General features: G+C 41.8%; 1 pseudogene; it reads left to right on the top strand.

The window, feature by feature from the left end:
• Positions 1–6,207: 6,207 nt before the first annotated feature.
• Positions 6,208–6,588, top strand: LOC101536722 (nuclear transport factor 2-like; annotated as a pseudogene).
• Positions 6,589–6,909: the final 321 nt, after the last annotated feature.

Below are 6,909 nucleotides of genomic sequence, written 5' to 3'. Positions count from 1 at the left end.
TTTTTAAAGATTTATTGTTTTTATTACAAAGTCAGATATACAGAGAGGAGGAGAGACAGAGAGGAAGATCTTCCATCCGATGATTCACTCCCCAAGTGAGCCACAACGGCCGGTGCTGCGCCAATCCGAAGCCGGGAACCAGGAACCTCTTCTGGGTCTCCCACGCAGGTGCAGGGTCCCAATGCTTTGGGCCGTCCTCGACTGCTTTCCCAGGCCACAAGCAAGGAGCTGGATGGGAAGTGGAGCTGCCGGGGTTAGAACTGGCGCCCATATGGGATCCCGGCGCGTGCAAGGCGAGGACTTTAGCTGCTAGGCCACGCTACTGGGCCCTACCATCAAAATTTTTAAAGCAGTGTTCCACTGTTTTAATTCTTTGTGTTGAAGTTGAGATTCTAAAGATTTATTTTTATTTGAAAGGCAGATTAACAAAGGGAGACGGATAGATCTGTCTTGCATTGGTGATTCATGCCTCAATTACCTGCAGTAGCCATGGCTGTTCCAGAGCAGAACCAAGAACTTCATCCAAGTATGGCATGTGAGTGGCACTTGGGCCATCATTCGCTGCTCTCCCAGATGCATTAGCACAGAACTGGATCAGAAGCAGAGCAGCTGGAACTTGAACCACCACTCCAATATAGGGTGCCATCATCATAAACGGTGGCTTAACCTGCCATGCAGCAATGCTAGCCTTGAAGCTGAGGTGTTTGTCCTTCTAGTTCTTGATTCTCTGTGACCTCTTTCCACATGAATGTCCGTATGAAAAGTTGACATCTTCCATGTCAGATAACAGGTAAATTTATTCCTATCAAAATGTCTCCATGTAACTTAGCCATTAAGACTGGTATTTTAGAAAATACTTAGTGTCAAGAAAATCAACATAGTGAAAGATAATATCCTAAGTTTTTTTTAAATACTGAAAAGTAATTCAAAATACTGAAAGTGACACTGCTAGATGATGAAATTTAAGTAGTTTCTCTTTTTAACAACTTCTATATTGAAAACATTTCTAAAACCTGTGCTTATTTTGACATTTGAGTTTGAAAAAAAGTTCTGTCAAAAATTCTTCTAAATCCAATTGTAAATATTATATTAGAAAAAAATGCATATAAATCTCTATAGATGCAGTTTCAAACTTGAAATATTTCAAGCATTTTATTTTTTTAGAAAATTTATTTGTTTGAAAGAGTTACAGAAAGTGGGACAGACAGATCTTCCGTCCACTGCTTTACTCCCCAAGTGGCTCCAACAGCCAAAGCTGGGTTGGTCTGAAGCAAGGAGTTTCTTCTAGTTCATTTATTCAGGACCCAAGCATGTGGGCCATCTTATGCTACTTTCCCAGGTGCATTATTGGGGGAGCTGAATCAGAAATGGAAAGCTGGGATTTACTTTGGTGCCCTAATGGGATGTTAGTACCACCGGGAACAGCTTTACTCACTGTGCCACTGTGCCAGCCCCCATGTTAATGTTTCCTAACACTGCACAAGTAAGCTTTCCGTGAGCAAGTATATATTACACCAATAACATTTTCCTAAACTTATCACATATTATTTGATCTCTCTAACCACACAGATTTCACTAATGTTTATGTATTTTTTTAAAAAAAAATGGGATTGGTCCACTTATCTCTAAATGTGTCAGCACATATATTACTCACTGGAGTAAATGTCTGAGCATTAATAAGTACAGATACCTGTATGAATAGACTGCTATCACGAAATATTACTGTATCATTTAATGTGGATGATACAACCTTACAACCATGTAAGTCCATTGGTCAGTCATTCCTATTCTTTCTGCTGTATCTGTCATATGTATTACACCTATATACATTATAAAGCTTTGAGACAATATTTTTAAGATTTGTTTGGAGAAATTAAGGGAAAATAGTTTCTATTTACCTGTTCTGATGCCCATTTCTTTCCTTCCTAAAATGCCAAACTTCCATCTGGTTATATTTCCTTTTGCCCTAAAGAGCTTTTTAAAGTTTTATTGCAACACAGCTACTCTTCCTTTGAAAGCAAAAGAAAGGAGAAAGATCTCTGTACGAGTTCACTCTGCAAAGACCTACAACAGGTGGGGTTGGCCCAGGCCAAAGCCAGGAGCCTGGTCTTCTGTCCCGTCCAGCAGGACAGTCAACGGGGGTCACAACCAACCTAGGAGAAAATGGGGGACAAGAGACACGAAGAAGTTGTCTGACCAAGCTGACCAACTTTCATTTTCACACACAAGGCTTTATAATCTGCAAAACAGGATCTATGGGTGAGGGGAAGGAGGAAGCAGGGTCTGGGATATGGTTTCACAGCTCTTTCTGGATAGCTATCTCTAAAAGCTCCTTATGCTCGCAAGAGGTGGGCATGGTTTCACAACTCTTTCTGGGTAGCTATTTCCCAAACCCCTTATGCTCTCAAGAGGATGCCGTCAGGTAGGGCATGAGCCAACATCCTGTCATGAGCACCAAGGGTGGTCAGAGCAGGGTGGGTTGCTAGATGACTTGTAAACCGCAGGGTGTCTTTTTTTTTTTTTTTTTAAATAAGAGCATACCAAGTTTTTTTTTTTTTTTTTTTTAAGATTTTATTATTATTGGAAAGCCGGATATACAGAGAGGAGGAGAGACAGAGAGGAAGATCTTCCATCCGATGTTTTACTCCCCAAGTGAGCCGCAACGGGCCGGTACGTGCTGATCCGAAGCCGGGAACCAGGAACCTCTTCCGGGTCTCCCACAAGGGTGCAGTGTCCCAAAGCTTTGGGCTGTCCTTGACTGCTTTCCCAGGCCACAAGCAGGGAGCTGGATGGGAAGTAGAGCTGCCGGGAATAGAACCGGCGCCCATATGGGATCCCGGCACATTCAAGGCGAGGACTTTTAGCCGCTAGGCCACGCCGCTGGGCCCCGCAGGGTGTCTTAAAACTTGGTTTCTCTTGCACTTTCCTAGCTGGTACTTTCCACTGACCTAAATCTATACTCAAAAATGGCTTCAGTATGGCTATAGTATACGGCTCCCAACAGTCTTCCATGTGGGTGGCTGGGATCCCATTGCTGGAGCCGTCTCCTGCTTCAGCCCAAGATGCACCTTAGCAGGAAGTTGGACTAGAAGCAGAGCAAACTCTGGGATCCCAGGTCAATGCCAACCTGCCAGGTGGCATGTCTTAAAGAGCTGTTGGTGACGAGTTGTCTGCTTGCTTTTCACTGACCTGAAATGTATTTATTTGATTTTATTTCTATACCATTTTTGTGAATATGGAAATTTGACATGGAGTTTTCTTTGTTTTTCTTCCTTCTTTAGGGATTATTGCTGACAAAACTAGAGTACCACTCAAATCATTGTTCCCCTGCATTTAAGGTGCCAGTTTTCTCCTGGTTGCTTTCTGATTTTCTTTTATTAACCTTAGTTTTCAGAAATTTGACTGTACTATCATCTGGAATTTCCTGAGATTTTTTAAAATATAATTTTATACTTTACACAAAAATATGCAAATTTTACCCACTATTCCTTGACTTTGTAAAAATCTAAGGAACTTAATGCGTGAGTCTCTGATCATAGCAATACACGATTCTGATGTTAATTTCATTTACTACAATGAGCATATTCGGTGCTTTTATAGATACAGTGCTATGAACACAATAGTAGTTCCCTCTCACTTCCCTTTTCCCCTTGTTTTTAATTTATGTTGTAGTGCCTTAGTAGATAAAGTATTCCACAGATTAAAAAAAAACAGTTCCATTGGAACATACCCAACAGCTGTAAGAAATAAATGACCATTTTATTCAAACAGCAAATTTTAGAACAATTACAGATTGGTAAACTACAGTATATGATTTTTTAGAAAGAATTGTTTATTTGTATTGGAAAGGCAGATTTGCAGAGAGGAGAGACGGATCATCCATCTGCTGGTTCATTTCTCAAATGGCCACAACAGACAGAGCTGAACCAATCTGAAGCCAGGAGCTAGGAACCTCTTTGTCTCTCACGTATGTGCAGGGTCCCAAGATCTTGATCTATCCTCTATTGCTTTCCCAGGCTATAAGCAGAGAACTGGATTAGAAGGGAAGCAATTAGGACACAAAATTGTGCCCATACAGAGTGCCTGTGCTTGCAGACAAAGCATTAGCCAATTGGCCCCTAGTACGTTACTGTGAACATTGGTTTGAAAAATAAGAATTGATCATTATTTCCAGCAATACTGACACAGGCATTTCTGTGTGTTTTTGTTTGTTTGGGTTGGGGTTTTTTTTTTTCTGATTTTTTTTTTTCTTTTTTACATTTCAGTGCCCTGTATAAGAGACGATGTGGTATTTTTCTGTGTCCAGCTTACTTTATTCAACCTGTAATCCTCCAGTTGTATCTACATTTTCTTTATCCATTCATTTGAAGACAGACACCTTGGTTGATTCCATACTGGGTTATTGTGCACAGTGTTGCTATAAACATGGTGATACAACATCTCTGAATTCATTCATTCCTTTTGGTGTGTGTATGTCCACAATTGGGACTGTTGGATTACATGGCAAATCTATATCCAGTGTCCTTAAGAAATCTCCACACTGCTTTCCAGTGGCTGCATTCCTCTATATTCCCAACAAGTGTCTAAGCATTCCCCTTCCTCTACAACCTCACTAGCATTCATTACTATCTAGTTTTTAGATACCATACTGAAAGGGTAAAGTGACATCTCGTAGTTTTGATTTGCATGTCTCTGATAGCTAGTAATGGTGACCATTTTTTTTCAAATATTTGGCCTTTTGAGTTTCTTTTGAGAACCATATTGAGGTCTTTTGCCCGCTTGTTCATTACATTTCTTGTTTTTCATTGAGTTTTGGGTTGCTGATGTAACTTGGATACTAATCCTTTGTCAGAAATGCAGCTTTCAAATACATTTCCCTTCTGTCCGAGGTCTCTTTACTGTGCAGAAACTTCTGAGGCTGGTATAATCCTAGGTGTCTAGTTTTGTTGTTGTCAACTGACCTTTGAGGGTTTTCTCTAAGAAGTCATCACCTACACCAATGTCTTAACGTAATTTCCCTACATTTTTCAGTAACTTCATAGTCTCAGGTCTTAAATTAGGTCTTGGATATATCTTGAGTGGATTTTTGATATGGCAGAGACAGGGGACATGTTCAATTTCCCACATAACTTATTAAAGAGATTGTCCTTTCTCCAATATGTGGTCTGGATAATTTCTCATTCTTGGGTCTGTGTACATGGATTAATTTCTGGTCTCTACTCCATCAATTTAAATAGATCTGTATGTCAATTTCTATGTCAATACATGTTTTAGTTATTATAGGTGTGTGCTATACTATGAAGTCAGTTCTGATATCGCAACGTCTCTGGCTTGAAACATGTGTAGGGCCGGGGACAATGGCTCAGTGGTTAAATCTTCCCGTTGCAAGCATTGGGATCCCATATAGGCACCAGTTTGTGTCCCAGCTGCTTCACTTCCCATCCAGCTCCCTGCTTGTGGCCTGGAAAAGCAGTAGAAGATGGCCTGGAGTCTTGAGAGCCTACACCTATACCTGGAAGAAGCTCCTGATGCCCAGCTTCAGATGGGCTTAGATCCAGCTGTTGTGGCCACTTAGGGAGTGAATCAGTGGACAGAAGATCTGTCTTTCCTCTCTATAAATCTGCTTTTCTAATAAAAATAAATACATCTTTAAAAAGAAATACACATGTAGATATGTAAATTGGTTTTTTTCTCAGAATTCTTTTGGCTATTAATATTTACTTATTTTATTGCAAAGTCAGATATACAGAGAGGAGGAGAGGCAGAAGAAGATCTCCCCTCCATGGATTTACTCCCAAAGTGGCTGCAACGGCCAGAGCTGAGCCAGTCTGAAGCCAGGAGCTCTTCCATTTCTCCCACACAGGTGCATGATCCCAATGCTTTGGGCCATCCTCAACTGCTCTCCCAGGACACAAGCAGAGAGCTGGATAGAAAGTGGGGCCACAAGGATTAGAACCAGTGCTGATATAGGATCCCGGTGTGTTTAATGTAGGACTTTAGTCTCTAAGCTATTGTGCCAGGCCCTATTCTGGTTCTTCTATGACTTCATATGAACTTTAGGATTGTTTTCTCTATGTGTATAAAGAATGACATTGGGCCAGTCCCTCAGCCCCCAGGCTGGAGACAGGATAGCCATGGAGATGAAGAACACCCCTTCTTGAGAGGAGTGTGTCTGCAGGTTTCAGCAGGGCCTGACGACACTGCAGAATGGGAGAAAAACCAATTTCGGAGCAAATTGGATCCAGCTTCATTCGGCATTACTACCATTTACTTGATAATGGCAGAACCCAGCTAGGTGCCATTTTGCTAGCTGCATCATACCTTACTTGGGAAGGACAGCAGCTCCAAGGGAAAGCTGCCGTTGCAGAGAAGTTGTCTAGCCTTCCCTTACAGGAAATCCAGCACAGCATCCTGGTGCAGAACCATGAGCCCAGCCCAGACAGCTGCATCTTCAGCATGGTTGTGGGTCAGCTCAAGGCTGATGAAGACCCTGTTAGGGGGTTCCACCAGGTGTTCTACTGAAGAACATCAGTGATGCTTGGGTTTGCACCCATGACATTCAGGTTTTTCCATCACAACCTTGGCTGAAATCCTCCCACTCAGGCACTCAATGCTGTTTCCTCCACCCTCCTCTTCCTGATACTATTCACACTCCTGCAGATGCTCCAAATATCATACACAAATGAGCAGGGTCGCGGAGGGAATGGGCACAGTGCACTTCTGCCACCAGGGTATTCTGCATGATATTTGGACTCGACTAATCACATCTGACAAAAGTTTGTGTTGTACCAGCTCATGCCTTGGAAAGACTTAAATAACGTAAAAGGTTGTCCTTTTTTGTTTTTAATCTACTGACAAGTTGCTGTAGTAACCCAAAGAGGTAAAGGAGAAAGGAGCTGCCTCACCACC

Source organism: Ochotona princeps, chromosome 6, assembly GCF_030435755.1.
Source record: "Ochotona princeps isolate mOchPri1 chromosome 6, mOchPri1.hap1, whole genome shotgun sequence".
In the NCBI taxonomy this organism is placed as follows: domain Eukaryota; kingdom Metazoa; phylum Chordata; class Mammalia; order Lagomorpha; family Ochotonidae; genus Ochotona; species Ochotona princeps.
The sequence above is the reverse complement of the archived record's forward strand: the minus strand, read 5'-3'. Positions and strand labels throughout refer to the sequence as shown.